Source organism: Aplysia californica, unplaced genomic scaffold (assembly GCF_000002075.1).
Source record: "Aplysia californica isolate F4 #8 unplaced genomic scaffold, AplCal3.0 scaffold00056, whole genome shotgun sequence".
Classification (NCBI taxonomy): Eukaryota; Metazoa; Mollusca; class Gastropoda; order Aplysiida; family Aplysiidae; genus Aplysia; species Aplysia californica.
This window is the reverse complement of record NW_004797326.1, coordinates 681,701-699,969: the sequence shown is the minus strand read 5'-3', so window position 1 is coordinate 699,969 and position 18,269 is coordinate 681,701. Positions and strand designations below refer to the sequence as shown.

Genomic DNA, 18,269 nt, shown 5'->3' with positions numbered 1-18,269 from the left:
AATTTTAGAGAAGAAAATTTTTCGGTCGCTACCCGGATTCGAACCCGGGACCTTTGAATGAGAGGCCAACACCTTAACCTCTAGGCCACGAGAGCCCCCTGGGACGACTTTAAAAAACAAAACAAAAAAACTTTAATCATGCTAATGAAACTTAATAGGTCCTATCGAACGTGGTCAACTAGGAGGTGCCGTTGTATAAGCTGACTTCTTGCCAATACGTTGTCGCTGGTTTTGTCGTCGATTTGTTTGAAGTATAAAATATAATAGTGAGGCAGCGTGGTGGAATCAGGCTCTCGTCAAAATAATACAAGTGAAGAAACTGGCATTTTTCCACAGGTTTGTGAATTTTTATCACGTTTTTGGTTTTTAGCTCAACACCTTTCATGCCATTTAAAGAATTCATTTCTGTGAGGGTTTGACTGAAAAACGTTAATTAAAGGCACAACAAATGTAAATTTTCAGTTACCATGGACTCTTAAGCTAAGGAAATAACTAACCTTTGGGGGCCAATTTCTCACTAATTTTACCCCAGAAACAAGGTGACCCCCACCTCCCTCATTTGCAAATATCTTGGCTTGTGTTCAAGATAAACGGGTATTTTTTTCTTCCAAATAAATAGAAGTAAACAAGCTCTAAGATGATAACAATAAATCTACATGCCGAAAAATTGACGAGAGCCTGATTCCACCATGCTGCCTCACAATTGTGGTGGGATAACATGGCTTGTCATTTGGTTCTGAAAAGGTCATCGATACCAGTCTCAATGTTTTCTCTTCAAAAGAATTGTCACAACATTACATACTGGATGTATACATCGAAGATAAGATAAGATAAGATAAGATACATCTTTATTGTCCATATCCTGGCCTATTGGTTTGGTTTTCACCACGTACGCACGCACACACTTACACACACACACACTCACACACACACACATACACACACACAAACGCGCGCGCGCGCGCACACACACACAATCATGCACACACAATCATGCACTCATATGCGCACACACACACACACACACACAATCATGCGCACACATGCACTCACACACACACAATCATGCACACACACACACACGCACACACACACACACACACACACGCACACGCGCGCGCGCGCTCACATTCACACACATGTTCATTCCCGGTCGCCACTGAGTAGCGCCCTATAATATTTCTACTTTGCCTCTATTTAGTAATCCTACCGTATGGCACAGATAACACGAACACGGAAAACACGAAATCACGGAAAACACGAAATCACGGAGCGCTCGCACAATCGGCCTTTCCCCATGAATTGTTCATTATCAGTTAACCCAAATTATGGATGTGTCAAACACATTTATCGATCCCATGTGTCAAACACATTAATTATCGATCCCATGTGTCAAACACATTTATCGACCCCATGTGTCAAACACATTAATTATCGATCCCATGCCCAAGGCAAGTTTTTAGGTGGTTTATTGTCCCGAAAAAAGTGTATTACTTTTACTATCACCTTTGCCGTAAAGTTTTGGCTGGCCAAAGTTTTCCAATCGATCTTGTGCTTCATCCAGACCAGGGGAAGGGGCAAAGGAGGTGAAGGGGTAGGGGTAGAAAGTGGAGACAAAAGCAGACGTCAGAACATTGTTAGAGAGTAGGAAAAGGAGGTGAAAGTGAAAAAAAAAAACCAGAGAAGAAAATTTTCCATCGCTATACGGATTCGAATCTGGAACCTATTGAACGAGAAGCGAACACCGTAACCTGTAGACCACGAAAGCCCCCGCAAACTCTTTTGGCTTTGAGTCCTAGACATAAAAGTAGAAAATTAGAGGGTCCCCCCCCCCCTACTACTATTCAGAGTCTCTCTTGGAAATGGCTCCAGCATAGCTTAAACGTTTCCAGCGTTGTCCTTTAGAGGATATTCAATTAACATGTGGGGAATCATCTGGTGAGTATCTCCTCAGTCTGCCGGGATACTGTATCCCACTAAGCCTTGATGATACATAATAGGATTAAATAAATATTGACTAAATAATCTCTAAATTGTGTCGATGGCGACCTGAAACATTCACAACTACCTGCCTCCTAAATAATCTAAATTGTGCCGATAGGGGCTTGGAATATTCACAACCATAAAACTTATTGAGGACAGGCATTCAGGTCGTACGACAGCGCTTGAAGTCTTGCTGTTTTGGAGCATAACTTCGTTATTCATACAGGTTTTTCAATTGTTTTCTTTGCCAGGAACTTAAAAGTGCAAGCAACAACATCTTATGGCAAAGAACACATGTATCACTTTTTAAAAATATGAAAATTGACGTTCCTGATCTGTGTATGAAGGTTCAATGTGTTTCCCAATGCTGCCTTCGCTCTGCTGCAGGTGGGACTTTAAGTGTCCGCCACGTCACTAGAGCGTTAAATTTATGGTAAGTCTGGAGGAAGAAAGGATGGAAGTGACTAGAGGTAGGCAAAATCCGGATAAATATCCGGATAATCGGATAATCCTCAATACGACATTACCCGAATTCAGACTCTTTAACTCTTTTTCCTGACCCGTTTACTGAAGTGGGTCCTCCCATTTGCTGAAGTGGTGCTAACCCATTTGCCGAACCGGTTCATAACATAATATTATTTACCGATGAGGTGCACTAACATATTATCCGGATTTTGCTAAAGCGACTCATTGCCCAGCCCTAGAAGTGATCCTTTTGTTATGAAGAATGATACAACAAGTGAGCGGGTGGTGGGAGGGCGCCACTGGTACTGGTAGGTCCTACTTTTTTGCTTTCCCTCTGGGTTTTTTTTCTTCTGATAGTCAGTCTTACTATTTTCCAGTACTAAAGGACCGTTATTGCGTTGATGCGCTTCTCTCTACTCAAACAAACAGACAAGGGGTGATAATATAAGTGTATTGATGGGGGCATAACACTTCCTAAGTTATTATATATTTTAAAGCTTTTAATGCCATGTAAATAACAACTGTTTATTCATGATACAATTGAATATCCGACATGCTAAATCGAAATATCATGTCTTTTTATACTGGGCTCTATTCTCTAACCCTGTAACGAAGTCCATCAAAGCTTCCAATTTGTATAAGAGATGGGAACTTTCCTTGTTTCTTTTTTTTTGTGTGTGTGTGTGTGTGTGTGTGTGTGTGTGTGTGTGTGTGTGTGTGTGTGTGTGTGTGTGTGTGTTTTGGTCATGTTTTGTTCCCATTTCTATAAAACTGGCAAACTATCGTTCTTTTTGGGTTCGTTCACAGGTTTTGTTTATTTTCGATTTTCTTCCCGTGATTTACATGTACTTCTCCTGACGATTTGACCATTATTTTACAACAGTGTAGATAGTCGCACATACTGCAAGTTTCTTATATATGATTTATTTATACTCAGATATAGTTGTTTTAGATCACAAATGTATTTACACCGAATTTGAATATTTTAACTTTTTAGCATTTTAAAGTAAATTAGTTACCAGTCGTGAAGTGAACTTTCGCAGAGGTGAACAACTTGTGTTTCGCGCGCTCATATGACCTTAGCAGTTGCGAGCGCCGTAAAACCTTATACTACTACTACATACTCAGATATTGGTGTATAATTTGTTCTTATAAGATAATTATACATTTTTATGGTAATGATATACATATTGTGTGCGAGTTTATCAGCTCGTTATTGTGATGAATGCTGAACAACTATGTTCATTTCTATGCAGGTGCTCACAGGGCGCCATACTGGTAGGTCGTCTACTTTTGTCGTCCTTTTTTTCGTTCCTTCAACTGATTCTGTCCGTTTATCATGCCCTGTCCGAGCTCTAAACGATGGTATTTGTGTCAATGTGCTATCTTGACCCACACTCAAAAACAAAACTTTAACCACATGTCTTCCTGGACTCTGTTCTGTGTGCAATGGACCTGGATGAAGAATTCGATTTTGGTAACAGTGTAGACACACCTGTATGATATCGTGGTGAAATCAGGCCCTTGTCAATATTTGGGGGGTATACGGAGTTATTGGATTCACTTTAAAGATTGTCCATTTGTCTTGCTTTCGATGAAAAAGATACCCGTCTATCTTGAATAGACGTGGAGTTATTTAGGATTGTTGGAGGTGGGGGTCACTTGGTTGTAGAGGTACAATTAGTGAGAGAATAGCCGCCAAAGTTTAATAACTACAAAATCTTAATTAAGAGGTCTTAAAGACTGAAAACGTACTTATTTTGTACCTTTAATCAACGTTTTAACAATAAAATTAAAATTCACATGGAATGTGTCGTGTTAAATGGACAAGAAAGGTGTTTAGCCAAAAATTAAACATTCGATAAAAATTTCCCAACAGGTGGAAACATGCCGGTCTCTTCAGTTTCATTATTTGGCGAGCGCCTGATTTCACAACGATACCACACAATTATAATAATTATTATGTCATTGTGCTGAACTCAGACACTCGTCAAAATAATGAAATCGAAGAAATCGGCATTTTCCCGACCGTTGGGAAGTTTTTATCTTTGATCTTTTAAATGGCTGTACACATTTCATGTCCATTTGAAAACACGACTTGTTTTTGGGGGTGGATTTTACCCCGAAAGTTTATAACCAAAGGCTGGCACAAAATATGTAACTTTGCAGTTTCCAAAGACTTTCAAACTTCGGAAGTCACCAAACTTTGGTGGCTATTTTTTCGCAAATTTTTCCTCTGACACCAAGCGACTCTGACGCCCTACAATCACAACTATCTATACTTGTACTCAAGATAGATGGATATTTTTTTTCATCAAAAGCATCAATAGCTCCATATTCCCGAAAAATGACGAGCGCTTGATTCCACTGTGTCGCTTCAGGTTCCATTATGGAAAGGCATTATCATTATGATGTCGACTTTCGAGCGTTTTCAAAGATGTTCAAAATAAATATTTGTATCATGTACTATATTTCTTATAAAACGATTTCTACAATTTTATCATCTTTAAATTTCATGCATGTATTTCTCCTCCTCGATTCTTTGAGATATATACCTTAGAAGTATGAGAGGTTTATTTTTTCGTGACAGACATGTCCGTTGTCGTTTTACTCGCTTTTGTGTTGTCAAAATGGGTCATGTTTAGATTCATAGAATCAAATGGTTCCAGTTACAAAATTATTATTTTTATTTTATAGTGAACACTTTTTTGCACTAACAGGTCTAAAAATATGCATTCAATAAACTTAATCTCAGTATTAGAAAAAAAGGACAGATTTGCTTTTAAAAGCGACATTGTCCCAGCTGTAAACCTTTTATAATCTGAAGGAACCACCTACATGGATTTTTTGTTAGTATTTATTAAGGAATTTACTAGAACAGAGCTAACAGGTGTTTGCGAAAATGTTGATGTTATGACAAATTGCTACAAATCACTTTGCAAAAGCCGGAGAGTTTATGTTCGATTGCGGAGGAGATATTTGAGAATAAGTTGCGCCACGAGTCTTTGATCGCATTATAAAAGTAAACCCCTTGTTTTTGTTATTTAGTATAGGGTTTTACGGCGCTCTCAATTGTATAAGTTCATATGAGCGCGCGAAACACAAGTTAGTTTTGTTCACAACAGTTTACTGTACGGCTGGCTCGGGTCTTAATATATTAAAATGTTAAAAAATCAGTGTAAATATATATATATATATATATATATATATATATATATATATATATATATATATATATATATATATATATATATATATATTTCAATCTAAAACAATTTTTCTAGTTAACAAAAACTTTTTAAATAGTACAATTTCACTTTATGATTTGCCATAAAGGCCAATGGCCTTCATAAAATTCAAAATTCTGCTGGGACCAACGACGGAAAAAATGTCTTGCAATTTCTTGCATTTATAATATTTCCTTCGGATCTCTCCAAAGTCTAGACATTCGATTAAGATGTGTCTATTGGTAAAATTTGTGTCGCATCCGACACAGAACGGCTTCTCATCTCCCTGTAGGAGGTAGTAAACCCATTGTTACCGGAGTCCCTGACTATATATATGAATCTCTTTATCAAGTCAGTTATTAATGGAATGAGAATAGTACAGTGTGGTGAACGATTCTCAGGGTTTACGAGAGAAACCAAAAACATTGTCCATGCATTGTTATTTCTGTGCATTATTCTGAGTTGTGTACTACAAGGAGAGATGCTTGTGAGAACGAAAGCTGTTTGTTAGATTCTGCCAAGATTTCAAACTATTAAATGTTATTATTTTTGCTTGAATAATCTTTTAAAAAAAAAATCGAATTGGCGCATGATTTATAGATCTGATTTTCTCCACATTTCTGCTACTTTTGTGCGATGGTCTTTCTTGCATACATTATAATGTGTTAACGTTTTTTTCTTCAACTGTGAAAACTTGAGTTTTCCTTTTCTTTCTCTTTTTTTTTTTTTAAGCTTCTTGAATTTATTTTTCTAGGTAAAACTAAGTCTTAACTGTTGTTTTCTAAGATTCTTTGTGAAGTTTCTACGATTTAATTTTGTCGGAAAATCAATGTACATAATATGCTGTGTTGTTTAGTGTCTCTAAAGCGGCTGTAATTGTTTGGGATCTAGTGGTTTGTTCAGTGAGGGAGCAGAGAAGTAGGAGGTCTGTACCTCCCATGTGTTTCTCTGGAAGAGATCAGAAAATGTAACTTTCATTTCGTCACATTTTGTGCTACTGATATGTATTACATCACGTTGGAATCAGGCGCTTGTCAAAATTTAGGTATATGGAGTTATTGGTATCGTCTTAAAGCTTTTTCATTTGTCTTGTTTTCGGTGCAAAAATATCTCCTTCTATCTTGAACAAAAGTTGGGATATTTGCCATTAAAGGAGGTGGGGGTCGCCTGGTTTAAAAAATGAAATGAGCAATAAATTGGCAGCCAAAGTTAGGTGACTTTCAATGCTGGAGAATCCTTAAAAACTGTAAATTTACACTTTTTTGTGTGTCACTTTAATCAACGTTTTCCAGTAAAATCCACTCAGAGATGTGTTTTTAAATATAAATAATAAAAGTTGAGCTGAAATTTAAAAAATCGATAAAAGAATGCCAAACCTAGGAAAAATGCCGGATTCTTCGATTTCAATATTTGTTTGACTACGAGCACCTTATTTCTCCAAAGATAGTACAGAACTAGATGGTCCACTCAGCCAAAATAGTGTCCGCCGGAAGTCCGCTCTTTGCTTCAGATGGCGCTGCAGTCTGTTTTGAAGCTCTCCTTTGTTTCTCCAGAAGAAGAATAGGAATAGCGCCTCCTTGCGTGCGCTGATCGACTGCTGTTTATCAGCTGTTCGGGTTCGTTCAGTGCGGAGTTTAAGGGTTTAAATTTTTAAAAATTACCTCTCGTCTCTCATTCTACAGTCAAATTAAACAAAGAAAACAGTCGCCTCTTCCTCGGGAAGAGGTTTTTTTTTGGTCAGCATAACCATTTTAAGAAGGCATTCTTCCGAAAATTGAATTCTTATTTATTCAAAAACTTGTTCGTTTCACTTTGATTTTTTCCACACCAATAGGGTAACTCTGTTCGCAAAGGGTGCGCATTTGTGAAGAGGGCACCACCGAATTTTGAGGACACTTTTTTATTGGCTCAAAGAGAGGAGTGGACCCTCTTGTTATGTAGACCCTTTGATTTCACCACGATAACTCACATCATATGACTAAGGATGTGCCAGGCAATCAGCTCTGTGAATTTGAGACAAGGATGGGGTCACATTTATTGAACTTTTTTTTTTTGGGGGGGGGGGGGGGGGGGGGTGGTGTTTTGTGAAGAGGCAGAATTGAAAGTCTTTTTCGATGGATAATTCTGTTCATATTTTGGTCAGCTTTTGAAAAAAAATTGACTTTGAAAATCTCCTTGTCTCTTTGGGTAAGTGCGTGTTGTTCTGGCAATACTTCATTCATCCTGCGTGTGTAAGGGAATTTCCAATAAATGTGTGTGAGATTTTTTACCTGGTTTCTACTTTTTGGATTCAAAATGTTATATAAACAACAATGCGATAAAATAAATGTACTTTTACTTTTGTTTCCAATCTGACTTGAGTTACTTACTGCATTTCTTTGTAATAATATTCCTGACTTGGTTTGTTTTGAAAAAAAACAAAAAACAACCCTACCCAAACATACATCAACAGGATGCTGAGGACTAAGTGACTAAATGCTGGAGGATAGGATAGGGATCTTTGCAACTATATTACATCTTAAGAAACTGCACATTTAAAAAAATATTTTAATCAAAATTTGGGGCTAAATACAAGACTGTTCCATTTGGACAACACTGCAATTCACCATCAATTAATCTATTTCAACTTTAAATGATCCGAACATTTGAAAGGCATATTAAGATTAGAATTATATTAAATGCAGTCATTTTGATAAAAAGTACTTTATGCAAATTTTGTAACGTGTTTACTTTCGGTAGCTGATTATTATTGTCCTTATCTCCCCTCCAGTTATTCCTTTATTTTTTTGGGTTTGTCACTCGATGCTGTCGGAAATTTTTTTTTCTTATACTGATTTTTTTCTGCAAAGAATAAGAATACGCCTAGATTAACAAACAGCTAGGAGATAAAACTAAAAACAGCAACAACAGAAACGCCTTAAGTTGGTTGTTTTTAAAAAAAGGACAATACATTTATTTTTATTACAAATGTAGCATAACAAATAAAGCACTCATTTTTAGCGAACACAAACTATGATATGGTTTTTATTGACAAAATTGGTTACAGGGATAAATGTAGTTCGTTATTTAGACAATAGGTGTGACTGTTTAGTGAGCAGTTTAGACACCCCCCCCCCCCCCCCCCCATCCCACCCTTTCTCAAAATTGTGATTTGTGGAATCAAGCAGTGTGAGGGGATGGAAAAAAAGGGGAGATGATGATTTATTAAACTCTTGTTATTAAGTTTTACAATGTTGGAATACGTAATTTTTCTTTTAGTTTTTAGTTTTAGTAGAGGTTTTACGGCACTCGCAACTGCATAAGGTCATATGAGCGCCAGAAGATAAGAGGTGTTACAAGAGAGTAACAAACATAAAAAAAGAAGGAGGGGAGATAAGGAAGATAGATGTTTGATAGGAAAGAAGAAGCAAACCACACCAGAGCACTCGCAAACCAGCCACAATTTTTCTTTTTAAAAAAATCCCACTTCTGCATGTGTAATATCCCCATGAATTAAAGGCAGTGGCATTGGCATCCAGTACCCACAAGTACAGTACGTAGATACAATAGTATATATCAGTTTTAAATAGCATACAAAATCACATCCATGGGCCTACAGACATTTGATCAACTCGTCTTTTCTGGTGACAACAGTACATGTACCTTGTTTCTGAGGTAGGGTTACATTTCTTTCTCAAGGACACACTCCAGTGAATCACCCACCAAAACGCAACCTTAAAAACACATGTTTGATATTTTTGTTGGTTTCAGTGATGATTGTTCTTTTTATGTCACTAGACGAATAAATAATTAAACAATGTATAGAATAGATCTAGTTGAATAATCACGTAGTAATTTGGGATTAAATGGAAGGTTCACAGTAACAAGTTTACAGTTAAAGCTACAAATTTTCTCCTTTTGTCAACTTCACGAGGAGAACAGATTTAGATAAGTTTGCTAATGTGGCATCGTACTCTTCATTATCAAACATATTTCACAAAAAGTATTGTATTGTTTAGGAGCTCTATTGGTCGAGAGGTTATGGTGTTTGCCTCTCATTCAGTAGGTCCCGCTTCGAATCCAAACTGTGACAGAACATTTTTTTCTCTAAACTTTTCTCCTTTCACCTCTTTTCCTGCCCTATAAAAATCTTCTATCGTTTGCGTTCGTCTCCACTTTCTGCCTCCTCCCCCTCTGCTTTGCCCCCTCCTCTGGGCTCTTGACGCTTTCTGCAGCCTTTCTCCTGCTACTCCTCGACTCCTTCTCACTGCTGTCTTTCAGCCACATCCCCGATCTTATGATAGGTAAGATCTTACACCTAGCCTTCTCGGATAACGGTGAAAAATCTCGGGAGGTTCCGTGTGCAAGTTGCGCATGTTAAAGATCCTTTGGTGGTCCTAAATCGATAAGAGTAGGCTTCGGCCGCCACACGGGCAAAATTCAAAATGTCCTACCACCAACTGAAAAATGTTTAATGTGTCGAGTGCAGTCGTATGACCTTATGCAGTTGCGGCCCCTATAAAATACCCCCCTCCCTCCCCCCCAAAAAAGAAGAAAAAAATTAAATTGTATTGTTATTTTGGTTCCCATGTCTTAATGTATACACAGCGACAACATAAATTAATAATTCTAATAATATAGTTGAGTCTGCTTAAACCGCACTTAATTAATCCGAAAACAGTAGCAAAATGAAATAAATCAAAATCCCAGACTTTTTCTTCTTCCATTTTAGCAATCTTCCAGAAACGAAAACCCGGCTGAACTGAACAAGACCAGGAGACCCACAGATTTCAGTTTAACCCCTTCACAGTCTGGCTTCGAAATTTAATATGCTCTGAAGTCAAAACTTCATAACGTTATTGATAAAAATACAAGCGGCAAGTTTTTTTTGGGGGGCGGGGGGGGGGGGTTGTGTGTTTTTTTGCAAGCATAGGATAATAATAATAATAATAATAATAATAGATAGCATTTGTATAGCGCATATCCCCGCTCAACAGCAGGCTCTATGCGCTTTACACTATATTATTACCCCAGCAGACCATAGAACATTCCGAAACATTCTCAGCTTCCCGGGAAGCATACAGTGCAAGCAGCCGATTAAGCGCTCAAACACTAACAAACTGACAAGATCTTTCGCTGTCTATAGCCGGGTACCCATTCCCACCTGGGTGAAGTGAGGAAAATTCGTGTAAAGTGCCTTTCCCAAGGACACAACGTCGGGCCCCTGACGGGATTCGAACCCACGACCTTACGGTTGCGAGTCCGAGAGCCTAAAATATGTATGAAGTGTGTCATCGTGAAAAATGATCGAATTACTTGTTTTGCTCATTGGCAAAAAGAACACGCATCAGAACTATTTGTACGGCAACTGAAAACCTTCGTAAAAGGATAATTATGTATCACGGACATCAAAATGATATTTCATATTCCTATGTAATGAGTCACGCTGAACGCAAAATTGTACTTAGATTAAACAAACAAGCAAAATTGTACTTAGATTAAACAAACAAGCAAAATTGTACTTAGATTAAACAAACAAGCAAAATTGTACTTAGATTAAACAAACAAGCAAAATTGTACTTAGATTAAACATACAATTACCTTTATACACACAAAAAAGAAAAGTTTAGCATTACTTTTATAATCTTACTCGCACTGGCATAGATCTACACTTCCACAGATTATCTTATTGAAAGTAAACAGTTTGTATGTAATTGATTGTAACATTATTGAGTAATAATTACGAAATCAGAACTAGCTCACTAATATAAGATTATATTAATATATTTTTCGGAAAACCTCGAAAGATACAGTCTAATTTTATTTGGTTGTCTACGGGATGTCACAACGCCGTGGAATCAGGCGCGTCAATTTTTGAGCATTGTATTATTGAGTTATTGCTATCGTTTTTAATTCATTGATCTAGCTTATAATGAAACAAAAACGTCCATTAATTGAGTAAAAGTGAAAATATTTACGATGAAAGGAGGCAGGGGTCGCCTGGTGTCAGACTTTAAACTAATGCGAAAATGGCAGCCAAAGTAAGAACTTTTACAACTTGAGTGTCTTCGGAAACTGTAAATTTACATTTGTTATGCCTTTTATTGTTTTTAAGGTTTATCCACACAGAAATTTGCTTTTAATTTTAATGACATGAGGTTCTAAGCCAAAAACAAAAACAAAAACAAAGACCAAAAAAAAAAGAAGAAAAAAAAGAAAAAGAGAAAGATAGTAAATAATTGCCCAAAGAGTGGAAGAATGCCGGTCTTTTTGATTTGACCATTTTTGACGAGCGCCTGATTTCCCCATGATGCAACAACCCTTACCAACTACATTGTATAAATATACACAGTCGATTAAAGATAAGTAAATCCTGTTGAGTATTGTCCTGTGTTTCTGCTCTGGAATCACAAGCGATTAGGCATATTGTCGTCATTATCGTTGACGTAAGGATTGGCTCCTTGCTTCTTGTTTTTCTGAAAAGATAAAAAGTAAAATAAAATAAAACATCTATCATCCTCCTCATCGAAATCATCTTTATTGCCATCCATATTTCCATGAGCAAACAACCCTGCATTCACTCGTAAAATGTTTTAAACGAATCTTTACTTTACATTTAAGTGTCCGTAGACGGAAAAAATAAATTTCCACGCCTTCTAATACAATCGAGCATTGTACCAATCAGAGCTTACAGGATACACAATAACCTTAAACATCGCCCACATATTTTTTGTTATTATTCACTTCAGTCTTTCGTTTCTTCTTTTGTTTCCTCCATACTATTCACTTCTTCGTTTCAATTCTCCTCTCACAAATACATGTATTCTTCTTTATGCATCCTTTACTGCAAATAAATTTAAATACCTACTCCACCATGAGCTTTCATCTCCCGCCTCTCTCTCTACCTCTCTCTCTCTCTTTCTCTTTCTCTCTCTCTGTCTCTCTCTCTCTCTCTCTCTCTCTCTCTCTCTCTCTCTCTCTCTCTCACACACACACACACACACACACATTCTGCCTCTTTGTCTTTGCTAAATTTTCTCTCACATCATCATCAGTTGTCCCAGCCCGTGCCAGTATATAGGCCACCAACATCAGCTCTCTTTTTTAAAGTAAAAATATGGTATAATAACATACTCGGACTAAAACATACTCTCGGCTGTAACGTTCACTTCTGAGGTCCCAAATCCATTTAGGGATTTGTACTCTCTAAAACCATGCCTTATACATACCTCCTTAAAACATACTTTCAGCTCTAACGAGCACTCTTTACGGGACTTTAAAGATCAAAAGTCCGTTTGAAATGTACATTGTACGTTCGTACATAATGAGTCTATAGACAAATTTCTACTGTACTCAGGAATGCAAAATAATCAGCTACAGTGAGAGGAACAATACTCTCCATCACCGCACATCACATGCAGCTGTTTAACTTTGACACCCTCAGAGCTCTTGTATTCGCTCAAAAGTATCACTTTGCTTAACTTGTGCCCGAGACAGGAGAAAGACAAACCTTGGTTTGACAAGGTGTTAAAAATTCCTACACTTTGTGTTGTGAGAGCTGGACTTGGTCAATGAGAGAATTGAAACGAAGCAATAAAAATCGGATTATTGTTTGAAACAATCAGCTGTGGCACGCAGAATGGTTTATGCTGAGGGGATCAAAGGCTTGTGAAGCATCCCGTCCGGGATTTTTTCTTTCAATAGTCAATTTAACAGCCAATAACTAAGTCCTTTTCATCTCTGCGCCTCCACCCCCACCCCAACTCAACAACAGCAAGCCCGCCAAGGCCTTTTCATCATGCCTTTGTTAACGTCACATTCATCCTTGAACCTACAACGCAGGCCATTGTTACCCCAGAGAGCAAGACTTTACACTTTACATATTTATAATAATTCAGAGATATAGAGACAATTTATTGAATAGCACAAATTCCCGCTCAACAGCGTAATATAGCATGGGCACTTTACATATGTACAGTCTATATTATTACCAAATTAGACATGACAACATTCTGAAATAATCTCAACATCCTGGGAAACATAAAGTGTAAGCTACCATTTTATAGGTGCTGAAACACTAACATACTGACAAGATCTTTCGCTGTCTTTTTCCGGGTACTCATTCCCACCTGGGTGAAACGAGGGAAATCGTGTAAAGTGCCTTTTCCAAGGACACACCGTTTGGCATGAGGCTTGAACTTCCGAACCCGTAATCTTACGACTATGAGTTCGCTGGCTTAACGACTAGACTAGAAAATGTTTAAGCCGTACTATGGTTAAAAACATTACAAAAATTAAAGTACTAAAATATAAGCTGGTGTGTGGGCAGCCCTGGATTATTGATGAGCCTGGCAGGCGTCAACTCTCTAATAGACGTCCATGTCATTTTCACAAGATATAATCGCCACCATCTTAATCCCAACCCCCATCACAATCATAACTAGATACTTTCAGTTTTAAGCATTTCGTTTTGTCATGTCCGTTGGGTTTTAAAAAACATAAACAAAAATGTATTAAAAAAACCACGACCAATAAAAAACAACAACAACAAAACAACAACAAACCCCCACGAAAAGTTAAAAGGAATTCGGTTGGATCATTAATTATCCACGAGTGTCGTACCTGCCACACCCTGCAGTAAGGGGAGGTGATAAGCAAAATAATACATTTTTATATTCTCTGATAAACCCTCTTGTCGCCACCATTAAAAATTTATTTATTTATTTATTCATTTATTTATTTATTTATTAAAATTTTTTTTATTCCTTTGATTGATTGATCGCTGCCTGATTAAATGATTGGTTGATTGATTGATTGATTGATTGATTGATTGATTGATTGATTGATTGATTGATTGATTGATTGATTGATTGATTGATTGATTAATTGATTGATTGATTTCTTTGGGGGGGGGCAGCTAATATGTTAATATGTACCTGTGCTAAAACGTTCAAAAATTTGGGTCCGAAATGAGTAGGCTCTACCAGTTATACTGTACTTCTTGCTTGGGCTATAGTCTCCGCCCCTCTGTATCGCTGTATCCCAGCTGTTTTAGGTCCAAATCTAAGTCCCTCCTCTAAATCTATTACGTCCGTACTCTTTTTCTCTTTCCTTGAGGATTTCATCTCAAAGCTTGGTAGGCAATTTAATGTTTGTATTAGGTTGTCTCAAGGTGTGTCCGGTCAATTTCTCTCACATACTTGACCTCTAATTTTTCGTAGTCTTCCTTTTCTTGCTCATCCTCCTTCTGTTCCTCCTCCTCCTCCCTCTCCTCTTCTAGAATAAAATATTATTTCCCCTCAACCACGTACAAAGAGCTCACCCCCATGTTCACATAGGTCCCTTTTCCTGTGGAATTGTTCTGCAGGGAAGAAGACGGACCGTCTGTTTCATCAGCTGGGGATATAAAATTGTCACGTGATTTATATCTTCTTATTTCTTGTTCTTCAGTTTTGACACTCAGACGTAGCGAAGTGAAGGTTCTCAACCCACAATGAGATTGCCTCTGTACATTAATTCTGTCCCCGTGGTTTTTTGCACCCCGCATAATTTAGCAAAATTTGATCATTTTTTGTGTGCATAATTTCTTATTATTTTCCTTCACCATTCTTTGCTAAAATTAACAGGATCGCATAATTTCACATTTTTGGGCTAAGTATGCATAATTTCAGAATTTTTCTTGCATAAAACAATGGGGACAGTTAATTGCTTTGCAATGGAGTCTGCTTTAACTGACCACGGTTAATCTCTAAATAATAGTAAACCAAAATAAAATAAAACCCCCGATATTTTTTCCTTCTTCGACTTTGTAAGGAATTATTGATGAGCCAAAATGTTAAACGGAAAAGCATTTCGAGTGTTTTGTTGTCTAAATCTCCATTTGTAACCCTCAAGTAATACAAATCATCATCTGCAAACTCCGTATTGTGAAATAAGAATAACAAATATTCATCATGACCTTCGGTGTCTCATAGCCTAATGTCTCTATGAAGATCTTACTTCTCTGTAGACAACTGTTCCATCTGTCCTGTGTGCTTGTTCTACAGATTAAGCAAACTGATAATGTCAAAGAGAAAAACACAATGAACACCAGGTGTACAGCCTGCAGCACATAATATTGTAATTACTGAAAGAGGCAGATAAGAAGGAAAAAAGTGAAATTTGTAGCAAGCTTGGCATTGCTAACAATCATCGCTATTTGAGAGTAAGCTTCGGCTGCGACCCGGACAAAATTCAAAATGTCCTATCATTTGAAAATGTTTGGTGTGCCCCGCGCGCTCATATGACCTTATGCGCCGTAAAACCCTTGCCAAATATATATATATATATATATATATATATATATATATATAAAGCAAGGATGGACAGCTAAATCAGCACCCCTAAAGATAGCCTTCTGCTGCACTTGTCACAACAACAAAAATTCAAATCTTTCTTTCCTCATTCACTGACTCACTTTTTCACTCACTCACTTTACCACTCATTTACTCACTCACTCCCTCATTCACTCACTCGTTTATTCAAATACATGTACTTATCTCCTGACTTACTCACATTACGCTCTCCCTGTCCGGTCAGTTTCACAAAGCAGGAAGAAGCAGAGGGCACGCCTGTCTGTCCTTGGCCACTTTCTCTAACTGAGCACATCCGGGGCGAAGGTGATGTTCATTCCAGGCCGTACACATATTATAATCACTTCGTGTCTGACAGGGGAATGGTGTCTTTGGCATTCTCATTATGCCATATTATCTCACCTTCTCCTTTATATGATCATATTATTGATGATTTTAAAATTCAGGTCTTTATACTTTATATTTTTGGATATAATTCTATTTCATTCAAAAATATAATTAATTCCAACCATCTTTTAAAAACCTCCTGGATATTTATAGAATTGCGTCGTTTGTATTCCATATTCCGAACACATGCATCAGTGCTCTACATTGCTTTTAAATATTTTAAATTTAGACTTCAGTAAATTCCAAAAGGTGTGTAAATAAACATAATCCATTCATTCATTCAAAGTCTTTGATAGGTGTCGTCAGTGCAGTCTGCCGTCTCGGAGATAATGCTGCCAAGGTATTTGAAAAGGTTTGTCGTAAAGAATGCAGGAAGTATACTTCTGTTTTTAAAAATAGTTTTTCCACTTCATCGGATTCTACTTAGGTTTCGTGCTCTTTGGTGTTTTTTAGGCAAATAACATCTCCACATTACACATGCACACGCCTGCATACACACACACACACACACACACACACACACACACATCCCCACACACACCCCAACCCCCCACACACATACACCCATACACACACACACCACCACCACCACCGTCACCCCCTCGCCCCACCCCCACTCAATCACAGTTTTCACCTCTCCTCTCTTTGGTTCGTCACTAATCACCAAATCATTCCACCGTTGTTATTCCTCCGCGGCGTTGTCTTGTCGTGTCGTTTTTTCACCGACTCAAAAGAATGGTGATTTGAGATACCCCGGCTCTTCTGTAGGAAATGTCCATCAATTTCCCATTTACCATGGACAGAATGACGTGATACATTTGATCTTCATGGGGGGGCAACAAAAAAGAAACAGAAAGAAAAGCCAACAACCAAAAAAAACGAGCATTTTGCTGCAATCCTTTGGTGTTCCTCCTAGCTACATCAGGCTTGTTTCTTTATTGAGGTCACAATGGCGGGCGCTTGATGAGAATCATGGAAAGATCAAGTTCATCTCACCAAGGGTCATCCCTCCCTCCCTCCCTCCCTCCCTCCTCCCTCCTCCCTCCCTCCCTCCTCCCTCTTCTCTCCTTCCTCCTCCCTCCCCTCCCCGCCCCCAACCTCTGAGGTTGCCAGCCTCAGATCGGACAAATGATCCGTCCGGGGAGTGAGAGAAAAAGGAATGTGAAGAATAGTTCCCTTCCAAATCTGCGCACCCATCAGCAGAGCTGGCCTGCCCGGGAAGCTCAAAGGCTTCTGTTCCATTCTAAAAAATAAAAAAGAAATACACGGGGAAATCGCTGACGTCATTACAGTTTAAAAACTTGGAGCGGGATATTTTGGCGGAATGATGGTTTGGGGAGGAAAAATGTAGTCAGCCTCAGAGAGGGATTAAATAAATGCATCTATTGCTGGATGGATGGAAAGATAGAGAAAAATAATAAATGAACGAAAAAAACAACAACAATAAACAAAAAATGCAGGAAAAGCGTCTATGTGTGAGGGAGGAGAGAAAAGGTGACGCTTGGTTTGGGAGTTCTCGTGGTCGAGAGGTAATTACGCTCGCCTCTCATTCACACACACACACACGTACACACACACACACACACACACACACACACACACACACACACACACGCACATACACACACACACACACAGACAATAGGTCCTGGGTTCGAATCTGGATAGCGACGGAAAAACTTTCTTCTCTTCAGTTTTCTCCTTTCACCACATGTCCTGCTCTCTAGCAATGTTCTGTTGTCTTCTGCTTTCGTTTCTGCTCCCATCCCCTCACCTATTTTGCCCGTCCTCTGGTCTCCTGACACTTTCTCTCTTTCTTTCTTACTTATACTCTCCCCCTCTCTCTATCTATTTCACTCTCTCTCTCTCTCTCTCT

At 38.1% G+C, this 18,269-nt stretch overlaps 1 protein-coding gene across 1 annotated transcript in view; it reads left to right on the top strand.

The window, feature by feature from the left end:
- Window positions 1–16,218: 16,218 nt before the first annotated feature.
- The window catches only part of LOC101863493, an 87,368-nt gene continuing 85,317 nt past the window's right edge, over window positions 16,219–18,269 (top strand). Inside the window, exon 1 of the mRNA XM_035968388.1 lies at window positions 16,219–16,312. The gene's annotated coding sequence lies outside the window, so the exon portion shown is untranslated. The remainder of the gene's footprint in view (window positions 16,313–18,269) is intronic.